The sequence below is a fragment of the Bombina bombina genome, chromosome 4 (genome assembly GCF_027579735.1).
Source record: "Bombina bombina isolate aBomBom1 chromosome 4, aBomBom1.pri, whole genome shotgun sequence".
Lineage (NCBI taxonomy): Eukaryota > Metazoa > Chordata > Amphibia > Anura > Bombinatoridae > Bombina > Bombina bombina.
The window spans coordinates 156,346,514-156,359,467 of record NC_069502.1 but is presented as its reverse complement, the minus strand read 5'-3'; the positions used below and the strand labels follow the sequence as shown (position 1 = coordinate 156,359,467).

Sequence of the window (12,954 nt, the reverse complement as noted above, 5' to 3'; positions counted from 1 at the left end):
ATTATTTACAAGACTGTGGATGATAGAAACACACATTTGCAAACGTCATTTAAACAAAAGAACTAAATTGTCTGTCAGTGAGTAATGACCTTATGGTGAGATTTACACGGGTCACCTATTGCATTTAAATTTTCAGCATAATTGCAAGAAATTTCCCCACTTAAGGTGCTACACGTATATTGTACAATGCTTTTTTTTTTTTTTTTTTAAAAGATGCGATATATATATATATATATATAATGGTCGCCATGGTGACTAATTACAAGTTGCCTAGTAAATCAACAGTAAATTACCATAGCAATCTATATAAATGACCTTAGCATTATAACACTCCTTGACACTGCCAGCCCATTTTTGTTTCATGCTCATCACTGTTCAACTGTATTAACTAAGTAATAAAAACACTCTGTAGCTATAAAAGGGCACTTGCTGTCATGGAACAGATGATTGCTGCATACATGATGTTTTAAACCAGGTTACAGCAGTGACAGTATGTACTAGTGATTTTATAGCACCTGCCTCAAAATGTTACTAAGAATGAGGACTGGAGGTTATGAGTGAGAAAATATGAAAACTATGTTGTGTTTTTTTTTTTTTTTAAATTATTATGTTACACGATAGGAAAAGTACTGGGCATATTCATTTTTTTAAAAATATTTGCAATAACTAACATAAGTATTTTTCAGATTTTGTTGTACAGCAAAAAAGAAGCAGATCAAAAGAGCAAGGTGTTTATAAATTGGTTGAAGTGATGTATTTTTAGTACTGTTGGGTATATAGTCTAGCACAGCTTAGACACATAACAGAAGACATTTGACTCATCACCTTCACATATATATATATATATATATATATATATATATATATATATATACACATACAGTATCTCACAAAAGTGAGTACACCCCTCACATTTTTGTAAATATTTTATTATATCTTTTCATGTGACAACACAAAAGAAATGACACTTTGCTACAATGTAAAGTAGTAAGTGTACAACCTGTATGACAGTGTACATTTGCTGTCCCCTCAAAATAACTCAAGACACAGCCATTAATGTCTAAACCAGTGGCAATAAAAGTGAGTACACCCCTAAGTGGAAATGTCCAAATTGGACCCAAATATCCATTTTTCCTCCCCGGTGTCATGCGACTTGTTAGTGTTACAAGGTCTCAGGTGTGAATGGGGAGCAGATGTGTTAAATTTGGTGTTATCTCTCTCACACTCTCTCATACTGGTCACTGGAAGTTTAACATGGCAACCTCATGGCAAAGAACTCTCTTAGTACCTGAAAAAAAGAAATGTTGCTCTATATAAAGATGGCCTAGGCTATAAGAAGATTGCCAAGACCCTGAAACTGAGCTGCAGCACGGTAGGCAAGACCATACAGCAGTTTCACAGGACAGGTCGACCAAAGAAGTTGAGTGCACGTACTAAGCGTCACATACAGAGGTTGTCTTTGGGAAAGATGTATGAGTGCTGCCAGCATTGCTGCAGAGATTGATGGGGTGGGGGGTCAGCCTGTCAGTGCTCAGACCATACGCCACACACTGCATCAAATTGGTCTGTATGGCTGTCATCCCAGAAGGAATCCTCTTCTAAAGATGATGCACAAGAAAGCCTGGAAACAGTTTGCTGAAGACAAGCAGACTAAGGACATGGATTACTGGAACCATGTCATGTGGTCCAATGAGACCAAGATAAACTTATTTGGTTCAGATGGTGTCAAGCGTGTGTGGTGGCAACCAGGTGAGGAGTACATAGACAAGTGTGTCTTGCCTACAGTCAGGCATGGTGGGGGGGAGTGACATGGTCTGGGCCTGTATGAGTGCTGCCGGTACTGGGGAACTACAGTTCATTGAGGAAACCATGAATGAAAACATGTACTGTAACATACTGAAGCAGAGATTCAGCCGCAGGGCAGTATTCCAACATGATAACGACCCCAAACACACCTCCAAGATGACCACTGCCTTGCTAAAGAAGCCGACGGTAAAGGTGATTACCTGGACAAGCATGTTTCAGACCTAAACCCTATTGAGCATCTGTGGGGCATCCTCAAGTTGGAGGAGCGCAAGGTCTCTAACATCAACCAGCTCCGTGATGACATCATGGAGGAGTGGAAGAGGACTCCAGTGGCAACCTGTGAAGCTCTGATGAACTCCATGCCCAAGAGGGTTAAGGCAGTGCTGGAAAATAATGGTGGCCACACAAAATATTGACATTTTGGGCCAAATTTGGACATTTCCACTTAGGGGTGTACTCACTTTTGTTGCCAAAGGTTTAGACATTATTGGCTGTGTGTTGAGTTATTTTTAGGGGACAGCAAATTTACACTGTTATACAGGCTGTATACTCACTACTTATCATTGTAGCAAAGTGTCATTTTTTTCAGTGTTGTAACATAAAAAGATATAATAAAATATTTACAAAAATTTGAGGGGTGTACTCACTTTTGTGAGATAGTGTATGTATATATATATATATATATATATATATATATATATATATATATATATATATATATATATATATATATATATCAATCTATTAGGAGAGGGAAGAAAATTTTAACATTCTGCTTCGAGTATGACATATCTGATATATAACCTTGTTTTCAATCATAGTCTTGTGCTATACTATAAATACTGGTGGTTTAATACCAAAACAATCCATATGAAGACAGAGATAGGGATAAGAAAACTTTCTGTGTAGGTTTCCAGAAGCTACCAAATGAAGCTCTTTAGGAGGTAAACACTGAATCTGTAAACTGAGTGAATGTGTATAACTTAGACCTGCTTATTGGTCATTCAACAAATGTTTCTTTATGCTGGGTGCACAGTTGAGCCATGGCTTGGAGAGAAAAAAGGCTTGTGCTAAAATACAGGGACGTCCATCTGAATTTTAATGGCCATAAAGGCAGCAAAAAGACTGTTCATAGTACGCATGCATTCATTTGAGATTTGTTATACTTGGGCAAATAAAAGACTAAATAACACCTTGCATTTTGCTTAGTTCTGACACCGGATATATTAGAATAGATGTGCAACTCCAAATGTCTGATAACATAAAAATATTTGGATTTGCACTTCTGTTCCGATATATCTTGTGGTGGAACATAATGAATGCCAGAAAGAGGGCAGCTTTGTTATCCTTTTGTGCAACAAATAGACCACAGATTTATGCACATGTATACTTCATAAGAGAGATGTTCTCAAAACTACCCTCCTCAAGATGAAAAAAATCAGAAAAAACACAAACAGGTTTTTAGAGGGAGAAATGCATAGTAGAAAGTGTCCTTACAATATTGTTCACCCAAGGCTTTAACATACCTAAATGAAATGCACCCTGAAAACAACCACCCACCAACCAACAGGTAGACACGTAGGGGTAGATTTATTATATGGCGGGTGGACATGATTCGCTGTAGAGAATCATGTCCACCCGACATCGCTAAATGCAGACAGCAAGCGGCATTTAACATTGCACAAGCATTTCTTGAGAAATGCTTGTGCAATGACGCCCCCTGCACATTCGCCACCAATCAGGGGGTGTCAATCATCCCGATCATATCGCTGCTTCTTAACTTAAGTTTCCTGCGAGCTGGAAACTTCGGAGGTAGATTGAAGCATCCACTGCTTGATAAATCTACCCCTAAATGTGAACATCAGGTCTGCTTTTACATTTGGGAGGGCAGTCAGACAGATAAATGCACTGGCTTGTTTTTGTTGAATGTATGAAAAAAATAGGTAACAAAAAACATTATTATAGGATAAAGTACACGTCCCAGTTGCTAATAAATGGGGCATACTGTTTAACAAAATTAGACTTATACTAAATATGAAGCATTCATAATAATTATACCCCAGCAAGAAGTTTTGCAGGATGCAGCTTTTCAAGTGATTTTGGCTGTTTTCAGAAACAAACAGAATTGTATCTAACCAGAGCTTGAATTTCATAAACCCAGAGCTCTAGAAATACTTGCTTTGCAGTCTGAACTTATACTTTTACAGAACTGCAAGCACAGGATTATAAGGCTGCATAATTAACGGAACCTATAACATTAAATATAATTACCTATTCATTAGCTGTTTTGTAGTAGCAGCAAAACTTCAGCAACCTAGACAGAGGCTGTTTGGACAATTATAAAAAAGGTTTTTCTTGTGACCATTAAATATGCTCTATCTGTAACATACATATCCTTGAATGATAAATGTAATGTAGTCACTAAAAATGGTACTCACAAATATGTTACTTATTTTTCTTCTTTATTCAAACTAAAAAAAAAACAATATTGTTTCCTGTAAAATTCCTTGGATATTGGCGTAAATTCAATTTTACTCATAACAATGTTTTTAATGACACTTTGTTAGCTGTACTATTACCTATATATACTTAGTTATTTATAAGATTTAGACAACAATAACTGGAGGCCCCTCGTGGCATAGTATGTATAGGATAAAAAATAATCATGGCGTAGTATGTATGGGATAAAGATAATCATGGTACAGTATGTATAGGATGTACATACTATAGGATAAAAGATAATCATGGCATAGTATGTATAGGATAAAAAATAATCATGGGGTAGTATGTATAGGATAAAAGATAATTATGGTACAGTATGTATAGGATGTAGATACTATAGCCTGGATAAAAGATAATTCTGACATAGTATGTATAGGATAAAAAATAATCATGGGTAGTATGTATAGGATAAAAGATAATCATGGGTAGTATGTATAGGATAAAAGATAATCATGGCATAGTATGTATAGGATAAAAACAATCATGGCGTAGTATGTATAGGATAAAAGATAATCATGGCATAGTAAGTATAGGATAAAAACTAATCATAGTGTAGTGTGTATAGGATAAAAACTTATCATGGCATAGTATGTATATACACACAAACACACACACACACACATACAGGTATGTAACACGACTTGCCCAGGGTGCACAAAAGCAAAATATAAAAAGGTTTAAAAATTAGGTTTTTAGCAAATGCTTTAGAAATATAAGCAAACATTGAGGATATATTGCATTAAAGGTAACAGCTAATTTATGACATGCAAGAATAGCATGAAACAGTTACAGTCAATGATCTAGCAATAAATAATGAGTAACTGCAATGGCTCACAGTGAAGTCAGTTTGTGTAACTATAGTATTTTATTATTTCTGTCTAAACACTAGTCATGGACAAGTACAAATTCAGATATCCCAACCTGCAAAAACTCATTCCAGGGAGGTACCCCACCCCTTCTCACCCACACTCCCCACTCACAAAAAAGTATGTAAAAAAAACTATACACAGTATCTATAATTAATTTCTTACACCCAGTGAATGCTTCTGCCGCATATCTGCGTTCTCAATGCTGTATTTCACATTCTGATGTGAGGCTGTGAAGGGGGGAGGGTTTGTGCCACTGACTACGGATAACCCTGCCGGGCTTCAGTATATGAATGAGTGGGTGAGATCCTGCAGCTGCTCAGCCAATGTGTAAAGGCTGTCCCGGCCCCCTGATGGGCCAAGCTCACTGACCATATATTAAAGGGAGGTGCACAGAGTGGGCGTGTCATCTGGGATATACCATGTGTGTAATAGAGGGGGAGAATGGGATTCACTTCCTAAAACCGGCACAGCTGAGTTTCCGGGATGTTGTGTATGGTTTGCGGGCGTCAAGAAGCCACTATTTCAATGTGGGAGAATCCCGGAACTTCTGGGAGAGTTGGGATGTCTGCAAATTTGACTTTTCCTATCTCTAACATTGAGTGAACTAGTAACTTTTTACCTCTTCTTCATTCTTAACTTCTGACTAGTAAACTATATCGTAAATATATTATATATATTCCATACATGTACATATATACATAAGAAAAGTAAACTTGACAGGAAATTTATGTTTTTGGTCTTAAAATGCAAGAAACCAAAGCAAAAGAAAAAAAAATCTAAAACCCAATAAAGACTTAAAAGGACACTAAACCCAATTTTTTTCTTTAATGATTCAGACAGAGTATGCAATTTTAAGCAACTTTCTAATTTACTCCTACTATCAATTTTTCTTTGTTCTTGTGCTATCTTTATTTAAAAAGCAGGAATGTAAAGCTTATGAGCCGGACAATTTTTGGTTCAGAACCTGGGTTATGCTTGCTTTTTGGTGGCTAAATGTAGCCACCAATAAGCAAGGTCTATCCAAGGTGCTCAACCTAATATGGGCCAGCTCCTAAGCTTTACATTCCTACTTTTTAAATAAAGATAGCAAGAGAACGAAGACAAATTGATAATAGGAATAAATTAGAAAGTTCCTTAAAACTGCATACTCTAGCTGAATCATGAAATAAAAAATTGGGGAAAGTATCCCTTTAAGTTGCTAATAAAAGACCATAACTATATTGTAACTGCATAAAAAAGGTTCTTCAGGTTTTTCTTTCTTTTCGTGCTAAGAAAATGTAGGTGGTCCATAATAATTCCATTATAAGCTCTGAACTTCTTCTGCTGACAGATTGTATACATGTTAAGATATAAAAATGTCAGTTGCAATGTGAAAAAATGGCAAGCCTGAAATGGAATTTTCTAACCTCTATAAGAACATGACAAACCTGAAGCATTAATGGGTTTAGCTTTAGAAACCTGCTGTGCTAAAATGATCTGCTTGCAAGGTCACGCTCACATTTGTTATTAGAAATCTAAAGCTCACATCATCCCTTTCTTTATTTAGTAATTTAAACATAAAAATGGGTACCTATAGAAATCTTTTTGTTTTAAAAAACATGCTTATTTATATATATATATATAAACATATATATAAACACACACACACTATATGGACAAAAGTATGTGGATATCTGACTATCATACCTATATGAGCTTGCTGGATTTTGGCCGGTGTAAAATAGCCTTTCTCAGACACTAATGTTAGACAAGGAGGTGTTTAATGGCGTTTCGGTCAGGGTTCCTCCACACCAAACTTGTCAAACTATATGTTCATGGATCTTGCTTCGTGCACATGGGCACAGTCATGTTGGAATATGAAAGGACCTTCCCTAAACTGTTGCCATAAAGTTGGAAGCACACAATTCTCTAAAAGGTCTTTGTATCTGTAACGTTAAGATGACCGATAAATGGAACTAAGGGGCCAAGCCCAAATGCTAAAAATCTGCCCCAGAGCATTATCTCTTCTCCTCAAAACTTTATAGTAAGCATGTCAGTAAGTACGGAGTGTTCTCCTGGTATCTGCCACACCACATTCATCCATCAGACTGCCAGATACTAAAGTATGATTAATCCCTCCATAGAAAATGTTTCCACTGCTCCAGAGTCCAGTGGCAGTGTGCCTTACAGCACTCAAGCCAATGCTTGGCATTGTGTATGTTGATATGAAACTTGTGTGCAGCTGCTTGGTCATGTAAAGCCCATTTCATGAAACTCTTGACGCACAGTTTGTGTGCTGATATTGCTTCAAAAGGCAGCTTGGAACTCTGCAGTGAGTGATGCAACAGGTGATAAGCGATTTTTATGTGCTAGATTCTTCAGCATACGCCCCGTTCTTTGACTATGAGTGGTCTACCACTTCCTGGTTGGGCTGTTATTGCTCCTAGATGCTTTTACTTCACAACAACTGCATTTACAGTTGCCTGGGACAGATCTAGTAGGACAGAAATTTCAGTACCACTGAGATTTCATGGCTCTGTGCAAAATGTTATGCCCCGGTTAGCAATTGGTGTTGCTGAAAAATATGAACTCAACAAATAGTAGAGGTGTCCACAAACTTAACCATACAGTGTAAATAAATATTTGTTAGTATCCTCACATTCCAAATTTGCAATAACCAGTTTATATAAGTCCATATAAGAAATACAATCCCCATTATCCGCAATTTCTAACAAATAGTGTCATCTATTGAAGTAGATATCAGCATGTTATACTGTGTAATTCCTATTAATCTGCATTGGCGGCTAGGCACTTCCTGTTAATGTTCATTGGCTGACAACTACTTCCTGTGAACGTCTATCCTAGTACATCCCACTAATTCTCATTGAGTAACTGAGTAGTAAATGGATGAGAGATTTTATATATACATACACACACACACACACACACATATATATATATATATATATATATATACACATACATACATATACACACACAGGGCCCCCATCATTGGGTGACAGTGGTAACTCCAGTCAGGGGCCAGTTGGGACATAAGAGCCCAGGCGAATTGCTGGTACATTGATTTGGGCCTCCATGGGGCCCTTTTTTGAACATGGCATCCAGCCACACCAGAAATTTAGTCAGGTGCTGCTGGGCCCTTTCTAAACTACAAGGGCCTATGAATCTGACGGAAAAGGGAGGGACTCCGCCGGAGTGACTTACAGTGCAACACATACCTCCTAGGGAGAAAGGGACTCCTAAGTTGTGCATGAAGACTGGGCAGGAAGTGGTTCTCTGCAGAACACAGACAGGGCTTTGAAAGCTGCAGACTGCTGCTTTCTGATCCAGTTAGGTATTTAAAAAAAAAAAAAAACACAAAAAAGTTATTATGTATAGTAAAATATTTTAGTTATATTTGCCCTTTTGTGTTGTCAGAAACATTCTGAATCTCTAGTGCTTCCATTTGTAAATTTCTGTATGTGTGCGTTTGTGTCATTGTATGTGTGTTTACATGTGTATGTGGTGTGAGAAAGCATTTGTGTGGGTGTCTATTGAGAGTGAGTGTGTGTGTGTGTGTCTTTGTATGTATTTTTTTGTGGGTGTTTATTGTGAGTGTGTGTCTGAGTGTCTGTGTGTGTGTCCAGTGTCTGATCCTTTTTAGACAATTTGACCTTACTGCTGAATTGTCTCATTTGTACAGGCTTTGAAATTAAGACCTTTCTGGAAGTCACCAACCCACCAATCAACCTTTAAATTAGTGTTTAGGCAGTTCTAATGCCTCCGGATAAGCCCCGCCACTAATGCAAAAAGTGCACGCGCGAAAAGTTAAGCCCCGCCACTTTTGCCAGCTCCAATGTAATGCACGCTACGCAACCTTGACCTTTCAATATTTAAAATATTTAAACGCGCGCCATAAAAACAATAAACTTTCTGACGCTTTCCACTGTTGTTCATGACAAGGAGACGGCAATACGTTTTTGCAAAGCCACGGAGTGATCCATCAGAAACGTTTATGCAACAATGGCCACCAAATGACACTTTCAACTGTTTCTGACAGGTGGAGGTGTAATGCATGACAGTGTCGGCAAGAAATCGCTCTTCGAAAGGGAACTTGGCTGAAGCGGTCTAGGATGGAGTTCAGGACAGTAATTCTATTCATTTATTGCTGGTCCCAAAATCTGGCAACAATCAAATTCTGCTTAAAGGAATTATCTATTGGCCACACGACCGCTGTTGACTGGAAGAACTTTCTTCGCGAAATTTGAGCCTGGCGGCTTTTGCAGAATCCAACAATTGTCGGCGGCCCAGGTCTACACGTCAAGATCGATGAAACGCTAATATCTCGCCGTAAAAACCACACAGGGCGAGTCCTTCCCCAGCAGTGGATTTTCGGAGGGATCTGCCGGGAGAGTAAAGAAGTGTTCATGTATGCAGTGCCAGATCGAACTGTGGACACTCTGCTGGACACAATCCAGGCCTGCATCGCTCCCGGCTCAATCATCATTTCAGATATGTGGCCATCATACCAAGGAATTACAACGATTATTTGCATGAATTATAGTCATCAAACGGTTAATCATACACAAAACTTTGTGGATCCAACGACTGGAGCTCACACACAAACCATAGAATCTTTCTGGTACCTCTACAAGATGCAGAATAAGCGCCAATGCGGCAAACACCGATCTTTAGTGGACAGCTACTTGTGTGAGTTCGTTTGGAGGCAAAGGTACCGAAATACGGACCTTTTCATGCGAATTATTAATGACATCTCCCAATTTCACCCTCTTCAATAAAAAATAAAAGTACAAGTTTCATTTCTTCACCCTGTTCAATAAAAAGTAAAAGTACAAGTTTCATATCCTTCACCCTGTTCAATAAAGTGTTTCAATAAAAAGTAAAAGTACAAGTTTCATATCCTTCATCCTGTTCAATAAAAAGTGTTTCATATCCTCCCCTCATGACATGTTCCAATTTCACCCTCTTCAATAAAAAATAAAAGTACAATTTTCATTTCACCCTGTTCAATAAAATCTCAAACGACAAGTTTCATATAAAACTCAAAGTACAAGTTTAATTTCACTATTAAAAATAAAAGTACATTGGTATTGGGTGGCGGGGGTTAACTTTTTGGCGGGGCTTATCTGGAAAAGATCCTATATGGAAGATCCTATATATATATATATATATATATACACACACACACACTTTAGTGGACTAGTAAGAAACTAGGCTGTTCCCTATATTATGAGTGGACGAGTTACATAATGCTAACAGAATTATTCAGCAGCGTAATTTAATTTATTTTATTAGCTGAGCTGTAATGATTGTATCTGTTTTTGGATATCAAGATGCTGTAAAGGTTGCAACATTAAATTAAAAGAAAGTGTTATCTTAAAGGAAATAAGTCATGCAATTTTTTTTAAAATGATGCAATAATTGACTCACTGAACTGTATCAAACACACAATTTAAAACAATTCAAATGATATATTTATTTTTTAATGTATAGATGTGTTGTTATTTCAAAGTATTATTTTCATCTTTCATGCACTGCAAAAACGGGTTACTCAAATCATAATGAGATATAAAATGTGCTTCAGAAACATACAAGGAAGTGCTGATTAAGTGCATTTTGTATAATGTAATAGCAGTGACACAGCTATAAAGTTATGGTTCTATAATCTTGAATTCACAATGTAAAGCCAATCTCATTTTAAACAAAATGTCATTTTTATATATAAAAAAAATATATTATATAAAAAATGCCAGTATTTTGACCCACATTTTTCATGCACCAGTTAACTAGAAAATTACAGAACCTGAAAAGTCCTGATAAAAAGTACAGAGAGGATTAGAACAAAACAGACTCTCCCCCCACCCATGCAACAGTTGGATGGTCCTTGAATGCAAAATAAGGAGTTTCAAGCCACTGAAAAATGAGGACCTCTGAATTTTTAATTTTATTAACTATTCATTTGAGAACAGCAGACTGCTTGGGCAACTGCTGCTGGATAAGCGAGCAGCACATTCTGTAAATGTTGCACAAGCTGGACTGTTTCCCAGCAGCACATTGATTTGTGGACCACTTCTTAAAACACCTGCAGTGTAATTAAATATTAAGCCCCACTTTGATTTATGTGCTAAGAGGATTACTCGACAAACTAAGTGTAGCTTTCACACATCATCTGGTCAAATGAGCATTTTAATACAATCAACTCATACTGCCTTAAACATGTTAGTGCCCATCTGTGAAAACCTCAATGTGACGATAAATATAATGGTATTTTTTTCACATCGTTAAATGTGCAAACATTTAATTCTAATAAGGAAATCTTTCTAAAACAAACACGCACTTGCTATCTTTTGTAACACCACGATGTAACTATATTATACAAATATCTGCAATCATTATTATTTTTATTTTTATATATAGCATATATGTTTAAAAGCAAGGATCCAGGTTTTTCATTTGGCCAGATAAATGCTTAGCATTATGCTTTACACCTGGCGAAGTGATGAGTCATGTAAGCATTTTTGTATTACTACACTTTAAGCCTAACTTTTGTTGTTAAAATATGCTTATATTACTCATATAACTTATATAAAGCTGGTAATCTTTGTCTACACAGCCTACACTTATAATAATATAAGTATAATAATATAAGTACAGAGTAAAAAAAGAAAAGAACAAACATTTTCTGACTCTCTTGAGATATTTGGATAGATAGGATATGTTTTGTTTGACAAAGGAATAGCAAAACAATAAATAAAATAGAGGGTAACATTTTTCAGTGGCATAATCATATAGAATATGGTATATAATAAGGCTATCTTGAAAAAAGGAACTCCAGCCTTGGCAGATTTTATAATAGAAAGACCTTTATTATACCTTGGTCCACACAAAAAACAACAACAACGTTTTAGACCTGTGCTAGGTCCTTAGTCATGTCTAAGGACCTAGCACAGGTCTGAAACGTTGTTGTTTTTTTTTTTTTCAAGATTGTCTGATACGGAGGGGTGGCTGACTCCTTGCTCCTGTGCCTAATTGTTTTGGTTGCTGTTCCCCACAATTCTGCTTTACTGCATATAATAAGGTTATATCTGCCAGAAAAAAAAAATGCTTACCTGATAAATTAATTTAGTTTATGGTGGTGAGAGTCCACAATCTTTTACTCCAGTGAATCAACTCCTGGACACTAAGAGGAGGCAAATATTGTCAAAACTCCAAGAGGCCAAATTATCAAGCTCTGAATGGAGTTTGATGATCCTGTTTCCGCGCAAACCTTCAGGCTCGCCGGAAACAGCAGTTATGAAGCAGCGGTCTAAAGACCGCTGCTCCCTAACTGATCCACTGCCTCTGAGGCTGCGGTCTGCAATCTGTCCGATCCTATACTATCGGGCTGATTGACACCCCCTGCTAGCGGCCGATTGGCTGCGAATCTGCAGGGGGCGGCATTGCACAAGGAGTTCACAAGAACTAGTCTCGTGTAGTCCCTCCACCATGAAAGAAATTAATATATGAAGTAAGAATAAATGCTGTTTTCTTTCATAATAGAGTCCAAATCCATTACTCTGGAGAACTAACACCCAAGCTGTGAAGTCCACAAGTAATTTGGTCTGGACCAAATATTGTTTTTGAGAGGCCAGCACCTAATTTCCAGACACTGCTGCCTGGATGACTGTCCTCATTTTTGAAAGCCCAGGAAGCGGAAACTGATAGTAGAATGGCCTGTAATACCTTGTGTTGGAGAATTTTCCACCTCCAAGTAAGCCTTGTGAACTAAGTGTTTTTG

The 12,954-nt window shown here is 37.2% G+C and overlaps 1 protein-coding gene across 3 annotated transcripts in view; it reads right to left on the bottom strand.

Moving 5' to 3' along the window:
- The window catches only part of NBAS (NBAS subunit of NRZ tethering complex), a 1,903,611-nt gene that overhangs the window by 257,959 nt on the left and 1,632,698 nt on the right, over positions 1-12,954 (bottom strand). The window lies entirely within an intron of this gene.